Below are 12236 nucleotides of genomic sequence, written 5' to 3'. Positions count from 1 at the left end.
GATCTGAATTCAATACAGAAAGCAATATGTTTATTTTATTGCATTTCTGACTACACTTTTACCAACAAAAAAGATAATATAATTAACGATAACAAAAAATTATTGCTTATTATTATTCAGAAATAATCTATGAAGTTATTAAGTAATATCATTTTCTGCACCTTTTTACGAAATAACAGATAAAAATAGAACTCTCATAACAAATTTAAGAGAATATTACAAAATAAATAAAAAAAATATAAAAATGACAACTTCTAGATTTTTAAATATGATCAAATCATAATATTTTTGCATCGTATTATTGTGCAACGAAAAACAACATTTTTAATTTGATTATGCTTTTCAAATGTATTTATGTGCTATAAAGACTTTTTTAAATTAGAATTTTATGGTAATAGTGCAAATTTATGCCCATTTTAATGGCACTTATTATGTATTTAAAGCCGTTAAATACAATAAAAATTTCAGATTTAATTATACAAAATTTTATTTTGATAAAAATTGAAATTACAAACAATATTTATATTTATAGGTCTGTAACATTTACACATCCGATTTATTGGGTTTGAACATTTTATTTCGACATCAATTACCAGTTGTTAGTTTAGTTTCTCTCTTAATATGTACTCTGATTCGCCAATAAACTAGCGAAATCGACTATGGTTTGTATTATATATGACATCCCAAATGATAAAAAAAAGAAAAAAACGAATAATAATTAAGTCCATCAAAAAATAAAAATAACATTTTTACTAATATAAGAATTCTTGTTCACTGATTTTAGAACAAAAAGATGTATTCGATATAATCTGTTTATCATAGTGGAATATATATACTATAAATATGTTGAAATATTAAGTATTAGAACATAAAAATACAATGCTTACAGAAAACATTTGCCATGTTACAAAATTCTTATTATAATACCATGCCGTGCTTTTTTAATATAACAGTGACAATTAAATTTTTTTTCGTGACAAATATTTCTATTTTTAGTGCATTAAGTTCGATCGAATTTTGTAATTTGAAAAATACAACCTTACAAAATATCTAATATAAATTTTTATCAAAGATAAATCATCAACATTTAAATATATACACAATTTTGTTCATGGTATTTTTTTTAAAAGAAGGGCATAAACAAAATATACAATTCAAACTTTATAATATTGCTAATATTATATGATTAAACCATACTTCAATAAAAATATGGTTTTTTAACGTATTTTAGACGCTTTTTTTCACGGTGTATTGGAGAATTCGGCTGAATGCAAATAAAAATTTATAATATTTAGTTTAGCTGTCTAATTTCATATTAGAAAAATATGTTATATTTGTGCTTTTTTACGATATGTGTAAGTCAAACAAAAAAATACATTAATATCTCAAGACAATATTTATGCAGCAAAAAATATGTAAAGAGCTGAAGAATAGTAATCCTTTTTTACTTTTTACAAAGAGTTTTAATTCTTTTTAGATATTAAATGCATTTTTGTGGTTTGAATCTAAATAAATGAGACATGACAATAAATTTTTTATATAAATTTCTATGTGAAATATGATCTTTATATTTTTTTCAAGACCCAAAAAAAGTCCTTTATACAAAAAATATTGTTTTATGCTGACACAGTCAATGATAAAAATATTTTGACGCATTTTAAATATTTATAAAAAATCTAGTATTGTTTCAAAAAATTTGATTCGAACTAAAAGTTAATAAATGAATACTAATATTAATCTTTGACATGATTATAATAGATCATATTTTTGTCGAATTGAATCAATATATATAACATTTTCGTATTATTCCAGTAGTAGGTATAGCTGAATATAAAAAAAAATACATTGACATTATTTGCGATATAATTATACAGCAACATCAAATTTGTGCAGTTATAAATTTCCTATTTTTATATCTAATTTATACGCTATAAACAATGTTTTTATGTGACAATAGCTTCGCGTGTATTTTTTTCTCATTGACTTTCTCATATATGAATTTTATATCGGCAGTACTAAAATAAGCAAAATAAAACATATACAAATTAATCATTTTAAAAACTTCACTAATTTATTTATTGAATGTATTTTGCGTATTGAAATACAGCAATGATGCAAAACAAGATTTTTATGATTTAAAGGCATAGAAAATGCTCAAAAATGAACTTTATAATTGTATACTATATTAATGTAATATTTGATAACAAAAAAAAGTCATTAGGAGCCTAATTATCAATAGAATGTGTAAATAAAAATTGTTTATATTTTTACACAAAATAGAATACATATTTTAGATAAAAAAATAATAATATAATACAAATTTAATTTTTCCGATATATATAAATTTTATAACCTATACTCGAATGAAATTGGAAAGAATTATATTGAAAATAACTAACATTCATTACTAAATTTTATAATCCATGTTTTTTACATGTTATAAAAAAACCGAGAAATTAAAAATCAAAGATATGAGAAAGACAAAAGAATGAAATATAAGTTTTTTTGGTTCTATAGGTATTGTTTCCATTGGATGTTTTTTAGTGTATTAGGTCGAAAATTATCGTAAGAAGGGGGCTTGCAAAAACATAAAAATTTTATTTATTCGTTAAACTATTATTAGTTTAAAAATAAAAAATACAGTTATATTGTAAAATATTTGTAATATAATTATATTATTTAATGTGACTTTTAATTGATGCAGGTGTCTATACATAAATATTGTACTATTTTCTGCTTATTAGAACATCTTTCAAAAAGTTTAAATGTATAAGGATTTGCAAATTTAGATCCTTGTATCAAAAGCATGAAGTGTATTCATATTTTGACACATCTTCAAGCCAAATTCAATTTCATTTCGCAGTTTCTTAATATAGAAGACAGCAAAATTCCAAAAAAAAATTAGCGTAGCATTAGATTAACATTTTTAGTGTAAGGCATAAATTAAACCTATAAATATAAACAGACATAGAATCTAATATATTGCGCGATTCTTACATCAAAAATACATCTTAGAGGAGTAATATTTAAAGTTTTGTAAATATTGATCTAAAAATATAGATTAGGAATATATATGAATATTCGTAGCTTATTGAATATTACCAAATAACGGATACAACCTGTTCTCTATTTTTAAGATAACTTTGTGCTTTCTGATTATAACCGGGTTATCTTATTTTCTATAGAAATGTATGCAATACTACATTAAGACTGCTCTTTGAAGTATCGATGGTAGAGAAATAAATTGAAGAATAAAATCAGTAAACAGCAACTGTGATGTGCTTATTTTAATACCAATAAAATATAGCCGTAGAATAAAATATATGTTGTTTTAATACAATAATATAATTCGACCAAGATTATCAATCTATTATACCATAGAAAGCATTTTTAGGCATAAAAAGTATAGAAAGCCAAAGAAGGCCGATATTATATATTTTATGATTTAAAGAAAGAATCTTTTACCAAAATATAAAGACTAAATTTATACGAATATCTATACTTACTCAACTGAAAATGTTGGAATCATGTGCATAGTTATCAACTCAAAGCAATATGGTTACTTCAATCATAGTACAAATATCTTCACATATCAATATCAAAATATAATACTATGGTTATTTGGATTCAATTACAAGCTTCAAAAACGAATTGAGTTCATATTTTCAATATGTATTATGGAAATATAAAAATATTTTAATGATCATCTAAAAACCAACTCTGTTGAGATCAACGCAAAGAGTACAGTTTTAAGGCGAGAAACTTATATGGGAATGATTTACGCATTATAAGTAGAAAAATTGTTTTATATATTTATTATAGAAATTATAACGAAAACTCAAAAGAAAAACATATTTTCCATGAATTATGGTAAATATGAAATATTTCTAAAATAAATAGTTATAGAAGAAAAACGATGATAATATGTAATAAATTATCTTCAAAATATCATATGTAAATAAGTTGATATATTTTCATGGAACATAGCTCAAACTACCTTCTAATATGTAAAAAAAATAAAATAAAGTTGAATATAATATACCAAAATTAAAAAGTCTACTTAGTTCGCAAGAGTTCTAGAAATACATTTTTATTATTTAATGTGGCTGAAATCTCGCTTTAAAGCACCATAAAATTTAGATCAGTCTTTAATAATCGTCTAATATCTTTATAGATACGAGATGATCCAAAAGAATTTACAAATCTTTAAAAAGAAATTAATGCTCGTTGTTCTTATTTTTATATTGTCCAAACAGATGATAATATAAGAATGAAGAGTATTTTATAGTTTATATAGTCATTCATTTTCCTATGTATTCACTTAATTCTAGTAACAACATTAGATATTCATTAAAAAAAAATTATTCAAGCTATATATAAGTATCAATGAATGCAATAAATGGCAATTATAAACTTAATAAAGTTCATGGATTCTAGCTATTATAGGATTGAAAAAATACAATTAATAAAAGTGTTTGGAAAATATATAAACGAATTAACAAGTAATTCGTAAAAAAGCAGCGATTAGCTGAACTTCTTGAAAAAACAGTTATTGTATAAAAATTATTGAAGAAAATGTGTAAATTGCATTGACTAAAATTTTATGATAAATTAATATGTAAATTATAAAGAAATTATTTCAAATAATGTTCAGAACAATATATAGCAAGAAAATTATAGACTTTTTAATTTTTTCTAATGTGTTTGTATTTTTTGGTTATAAAATTGTTATCTTTTTTTGGTAAAAGTTTTACACTGTGTTTATCAAACACAACTTAAAGAAAATAAATAAGATCAGAACTCACTCGTACAAGAGATCAGCGAAAAAGAAAATGCGGAAATAAAAGTGGATACCCGAATAAAAACAGATATTTAAATAAAACAAAATAGACCTGACTTTTTTCTATACGATAAAAAAGAAAGCATTATTACGCTAATTGAAATAGGTATAACTAGCCTTAATAACTTAGCCGAAGTTAAGAATGAAAAATATAAGAAGTAGGACATCTTGGCTAATTAACTTGGTTTCATTTACAAAGTAAAACAAGAATAATACCTTATTTAATGACTAGAAAATGATTGATTACATAATTCCATAAAAAAATGTTGAGGTATTTTAAATCCCGCACGAAGATGTAACAAACATGCAAACCAACATACTTCGCAAGAAATTTGAGTTCATCACATTTAAGAGAAGAAGTGCAGTTGATAAAGAACGATCATGGAAGGGTTACAAAATACATCAAGGAGTTGTGAAAATTTTCAATGGGCTGAATACGCTTAATTAGATGCAATTAATAAATATAAACTTAATCCAGAAAAAAAAAATTATTCTTGGATTTTTAACATATTTTACAAGACTATAATATACAATTTTGCTCATATTATATTTAGAGTAAATATAAAATTAATGGAATTATTTATAAATACTTCGTAACGTAAAAAAAAAATTATAAATTTATTTTATGTGATTTATTTAGAATGATAAAAAAACTTTCCATGTTTTTATATTATAAGGCTATACCATTTTACAATCTGAAATTAGATAAAATATATATTTTTGATTTTAAAATATAAATGTAGTGATTATATATTCATTTTGCTTTGTAATCAGCAAGATTAACGGAAAAATATAGCTTTATCAAAATGAGGTGAAAAAATAAAAAAAATATGGGATTATTACGGAACTTGTATCACAGATAATGTATGTAAACTCTAAACTTTTTCTGTTTAAAATAAAAGGAAAAATTCATTATTGCCCTATGAATTACTATATTATTTTAATAATGAAAAAAATCATGTGATTGTTTCTGAATAATATTTTCTATTCAGTAAGTAAGCTGATTCCAATATATGAAGCCATACTTGATAAATTGGCCAATTTACATCACATATTATTATTCAAATATTAATTGCGGCATCTAAATGAGTATTATCTTGTATATGTCATAATTTGTAGACATTTTATATTTTTTTTTAGATCTCTATACTACTTTTAGACTTTGTACATACTGAATATTTTGATGTGATATTGATTTTACTAATAGTGAAAACCCCAAAATAACAAGACAATATTATTAACAGACTTTAATAAATTTAATATTTTAAAAATTTCTTTCAACATTTTAAAACATTAAATTTTATTCTGGTATACACTATTATATCGAAAATATTAAGTCACACGGGGCTTGTCATACTTGTCTATTAAAGAGTATTTTTTAGGGAAGAAGAAAACGTCTTATAAATTGGAAATTACAAGTTGCGTTATCTTTTTATCTTCATATAATTTTTTGTTAAATAAGATAACGAAAAAGAGCACATTTGTATTTAATGTTTATGTTTTCAAGATTATTAAAATGATTTATATCTGAGCCTATATATCACAATGGCTCACTTTACATATATTTTAAAATAATCACCTTTCGAATGTCACTAAAAGCCATAATCTAAGCATATTTATCAGAAATCCACTAAAAAAGAATTTGTGATTTCTTTTTATTTTATGTTTTATGATCTAAAATAAAAAAATTATAATCTTCGGATGACTTAGAATTTTACAAACTCAATATTTCATTTGAATGATAGCTTTTGGTAAAACAAAACGAAAGAAAAAAATTAGTTTAGAAAAAATGTGAAGCTATATAATAGCCTAAATTAAATATATACAAAAAATATTTTAAACTGGGAAAACTATTTATTCAAAGATATGCAAAAAACACATCATTCATGATTTAAGTTAGTATAGGAGTGTTTTAGAATCATATTTTTAATTATTGAACGCTTAAATTTACACAACTTGTTTTTTCCTATTATAGTTTTTTAATAAAAATGCTTGTGTATTCATCCTGATCTGTATGTCTTCTTACAACTTTATTTAAATATATTTATTCTGTCAAGTGTATTTTGTCATAAATTAAGACTATATTATTTAACATTTTTTTGTTTTCTGCTAATTCAGTGATCGTTTGAATAATATAATTATCAGTCCCAAATATTGTAGTATAATATTGATTTAATATATAATTTATTTTCCGTATTATTTTTCTAAAACATTTTTATAAAAGAATTTCATTACAAAAATTATCATGGCTATAGTGGGAAAACTAATTGGGATGTTTTGTTATTGCTAGAAACAATATTTGATGATTAATTAAAATTTCTACATATTGTTTATATAAGATTCTAATGAATTCAGTGAAATAATATTGATAAATTTTTATAAATCCAACCTTTGAATTCTTATTGGTATATATGTTTAATAGAAAAATATAACTGTTTTTGTTCTGTATGGATAAATTTCGCAAATAAAAGCATAAAAAAAATTTTTAGAACAGATTGAACATAAGAATATAGATAAAAAATTCTGCATATGATAATTTGCTTTGTACAATAGTATTTTAGCTGTTTAAGGAAATTACCAAGCAAACATATATAACATGTAAAAAGAACTTAAAAATTATTATAGTAATATCATAAAGCCCATGTATTATACTAAATATACCAATTCTTATTGTTGGGTGGCTTTTGGTTCTTTTTTGATCTAAAAACATATGCTATTTTGCTTTCTTAATATATACATATAAAAAATCCATTGTAGGATTAGAACTGAAAATCAAAAAATTTGTGAAAAAATAATTACAATGATGTTAAATATCGAACATATTTTGGGAAAAAAAATTACAAAATATAATTGTTCTCTATGTAACAAAGAAGATTAAATTAATGATGAGTTATTTATTTTAATTTTTTTATTTTAAAAAATAAAATTGCATATGTATAAAAAATCTACAAGATATTTGTAAAACAACACAATCGCACCCCTTTGTATATTTTAATTTGAACAAACTGCCACATTTGCAACCTACTCTCGCAAAGCTAAATAAATAGGTAATTCTTTATGCTTTAGAATGCTCTAAAATACGTAATATTCTCGTAAAAATAGTACAAATACATTTTAAAATATGAAGAACAAGATTATACATGAATTCGGATTTTGATCACAATGCCCTTAATATTTTTATCTGTATATGACATTTCTTATGATACACTCTTTACGTGTAAACGACAAATGCAATATAAAACTGCTATAATTCAATTTTTATATTTACTTTTCTATCGTTTATAAAAAACATAGCTTAAAAATGGGGAAAGATATTATTTGTAAAATATAACACATTTTTGAATAATTAAAAATTAAATCAGATTTGCAAATAAATTACCTTGCATATGCATTCGTTGAAATTTTTTTATATTTATATCATAATCACTTGTTTTTTTCCAACCCAGCAAATTTTTATACAAATATTCATATAAGTAAGGCTTTAATCCCATCGAAAAAAAGTATAGACTATTTATTTAGTTGCCTTCTAGAAAATTATACATTCTCGTTTTTATTTAGAATGCGTTTTTCTATTATGCTAAAAGTAAGAAAATAAATTTTTATAGTTATTCTATTTTAGAAACATAAAATCCGATATCAGTAAACTTTAAAGGCACGAAAAAAATACACCTTAATTGTTATATTAATGAAGGGGTGATTATTAATTATATATAAAATTTTAAAGTACCTATAGTTCACTTTTGAATTCCAATTGAAAAGGCTTTTCCATTCTAGAATAATTTTTGTACTTTTTTTTGTTTTCAGAAAACGACGGTTTACTATTTGTTGCAAATCTCTAAACAAATTTCGGAATAAAATACAGACAAAGAGTATATTATTTTGTGGATATCTAGCGTTAATAAAGGGCGCTATATCTATTTTACATAAATAATATAGCACAAAACTATCCTTCTATCTATAAAATACAATATATAAGAACAGTGTGAGACTTTCTCATTATTTCTAGTATAGAACAGACATTTTGACTTAGTTCTGGGTTTAAGAACATTTTGCACCTTAATAAATAAAATTTTTTCTTTATTTCGATTCTCATACAGCGTATTGATTTCCGTTAAAAACTTATTTCTAGAGTTCTTAATATACACTTTTAATTTGATTAAAGATCTTGGCTAAATATGTTAATGAAAAATAAAATCTATGTGTGATATTTGTATATATTTGTTTAGTAATCTAAAGCATTAAAATTGCATCTTTAATTTTTAAACTTTAAACAAGCTATTTGTGTCGCTATATTGCGTACATATAATATGCTAAGTTTGTTCGATGAAAATTTAATCTATTCAGGAATCAATATTTTTTTATAGTCTATATATATATAATCCGTCAGTAGTTTCATATACTCAATCAATATAAAGATTATTTTTCTAATATATTCATAATATGACTAAATTTCAAAAGTTATATAAATATGAAACATGTCTTGTTCTCATTGTTTCATCTTATTAGAAAAAAATCGGGCATAATATATCATTATATTTTCTTATTAAAATATGGGCAAGAAATAATATTAAAAAATTCATTATCATCGTAATCATTCTAGAAATATATGTTCTTGATATAAAAACTAAATCTATTTTTATATATTTTTGTGAAATATTTTAAACTTAAAAAAAACTTATAAACTACGTTAAAATTCAATTTTTTGATGATGCCGATTATTTTTAACTTTATACATGTGACAATAACTTTTCTCTGAGTTCGTAATATTAAACATGTTTTTCGTATATATTATAGGGAAAAAACTTAATTGTGTTGATATTCTTGTGCAACGCGTTGTAATACCTGTTTTATCTACGACTAAATTGTTAATTCTTCCTAACCAATGTATATCTTGTTTTGTATAAAGTTTGTATCATATACCTATTATTTATTCTTCAAAAAGCCATAAGTGAAATTTGAAATAAATAAACATTATAAAATAATGTGTCATGCTTTTTAAATATGGTGTAGATGGCATTCTTACCTTTAACATTTTAATTGACAATACAAACTATACTAGTAACATAAAGAAAGAATCAAAAATTGCAGCATCGATTGTTATAATTTAAATACAAAAATAAAATTTTATGTCTTAAATTTTATAGAAGCAAACATCGTTTTAAAATATATTGCATATATGCCATAAAAACGATAAAAAATTATATTACAATATTATGAACGAATGTTTGCTCAAAAGAAGTTTAACTATGTTTTTTTGCATCTCTAAATTGTATTCAGCTTATTAAATGATACGTCATATGATTCATGGTCATTCTACGGGTGTCTAATATATTCTATTCTCTTTTATTGATACATTAGTTTAATTATATGCAGCATCTATAGCTATTTATCTCTAATTCGGAGTAGATTACATACTGGATAGTTTTTATTTGCTTCGAAATGTATTTAAATTAGCTGACTTATAATAAAAATAAAATCTTTGTTCAAAAATATTCATAAATTATTATTTACATGTAAATTTTAACTGTGGATCTACATAATACCATAAAATTTGGGATATAAATTGATTCTTCTATATAATGAGTAATAAATATCAAACAATAATAGTTTAAAAATACGTCTTATGTTTATCGTTAAATTGACTATATACTAGCTTATTTACTATCAGAATAAATGAAAAAAGCATTCAAGTAGAATTCATGATGGTTCGATGCTAACTTTTGTCTGTAAACAGAAAGCCAGTATTTAGATGTTCAAATTCAACACGCCTGGCTAGATTTAACTATATATCATCTGTCATGTTTCGAAATATTAGCTATCTATGTATAATATTTCGTTTTTATCTATATATCTTTACTTTATAAATACAATTAAAAATATTATAATTATATAGTGCCATTAAACTTTGAAATCTACTTTAAAAAAGAATCCGGGCATCAACACAAAAAAACATCATAATACATTGATACTGTGACGTATGGTATATTTTCACATCTTTTTAAAGTATACAGGAATGAATTATAGAATAAAGGGGCAACTTTTATTGGATTGATCAGTTCAAATATAGGGACTTCTCAATCTATTTAATACTAAGAAAAGCAAAGTTTTTACTCAATATTTGAGCTAGTAATAAAAAACAACAGATAGCTCTTTGACCGTAAAAAACTTAGTACGATCAATGCAGCATTTTATATTCAAAAATGGTTCTAAAATCTATTAGAGTTAATGTATATTTCCATATTTCTTTGAAATTATATACTTGTCTAAAAATTATCCCACCCTAAAAATATCCCTACACATTTGAATAGAAACCACTGAAAAGCCTCTTAATATCATGTGATTTTGTTTGATGATCACAGTGTATCACGTAAATGAAAGAATTAAAATAAAAGACTTTTTTATAAGATAACTAAGAATAAAAATTTATTTGTCACCATTTCGTGATTTTTTAATTCAATAGGAGCATGTAAAATTGATATTTTTAATTCCATTTTACTAATTGGGTTTTGTAGTATGGCAGGATGCAGATTTTTTAAAATTCAGTTTTATGCAAAATCTTTTTTCTTAAGTCTTGGGGAAAACACCTTAAACCTTTGTTGGTTTCCATAGCCTCGATTTCGTTTCTTTCATTTTCCAAAATAAATATCACTTAAAATTTATTGATCATAGCATCATAAATTTTTGTTGACTTTTTCACACCATTGCTTATATATTACGTTAAATAGTATAATTATATTTAATAATACATATATAAATTATAAAATAAATATGCACAGAATAGATGTAAAAATCACAAAAGAATCAAAAATATCTTGCTTTTAATGAAAAAATTAAATCCAAAAACATAAAATGTAGGCGTTGTATAATTGCAATCTTAACCACTCTTATAAGCAATTACATTTCTGTCAATAATGCAAAAGAAGTGTCGTCGCTATAAAATATATTTAAACTAGATGTCGGCTTATACAATTGCAAGCCCCTCGAACTATTTCAGATGATTTAAAATTTAATTGCAAAATCTAAAGAAAATGATATGAATATAATATATATTTCTAAGTCTTAAACGATATTATATATTATAAAACTAATTTAAGGATTGTTTTTTTCATACCATGAACGATTATAGCAAATGAACCTTTAATTTGTATCATTCATGCTTGTTTTCTATAATTTTATATAATTTAATGGATTTATTATGCTATCTAAGCATAAAAATTTAGATTTCGAACGCAATTACACGGTTTACTATTAATAAAGAAAGAAACACGTCTTATTTATGATAGAAAAAAAACACCCATAAGTTCTAAAATTTTTAAGAAGCATCAAAGAAAAACATGAGATTGTAAATAGAGGCAAAATTATTTATTGATATCCCGCTAAAAAAGTAGTTGTATAA

This window comes from Rhyacophila brunnea, unplaced genomic scaffold (genome assembly GCF_057557595.1).
Source record: "Rhyacophila brunnea isolate RB1 unplaced genomic scaffold, BYU_Rbru_1.0 scaffold_35, whole genome shotgun sequence".
NCBI classification, from domain to species: domain Eukaryota; kingdom Metazoa; phylum Arthropoda; class Insecta; order Trichoptera; family Rhyacophilidae; genus Rhyacophila; species Rhyacophila brunnea.
The sequence above is the reverse complement of the archived record's forward strand: the minus strand, read 5'-3'. Positions refer to the sequence as shown.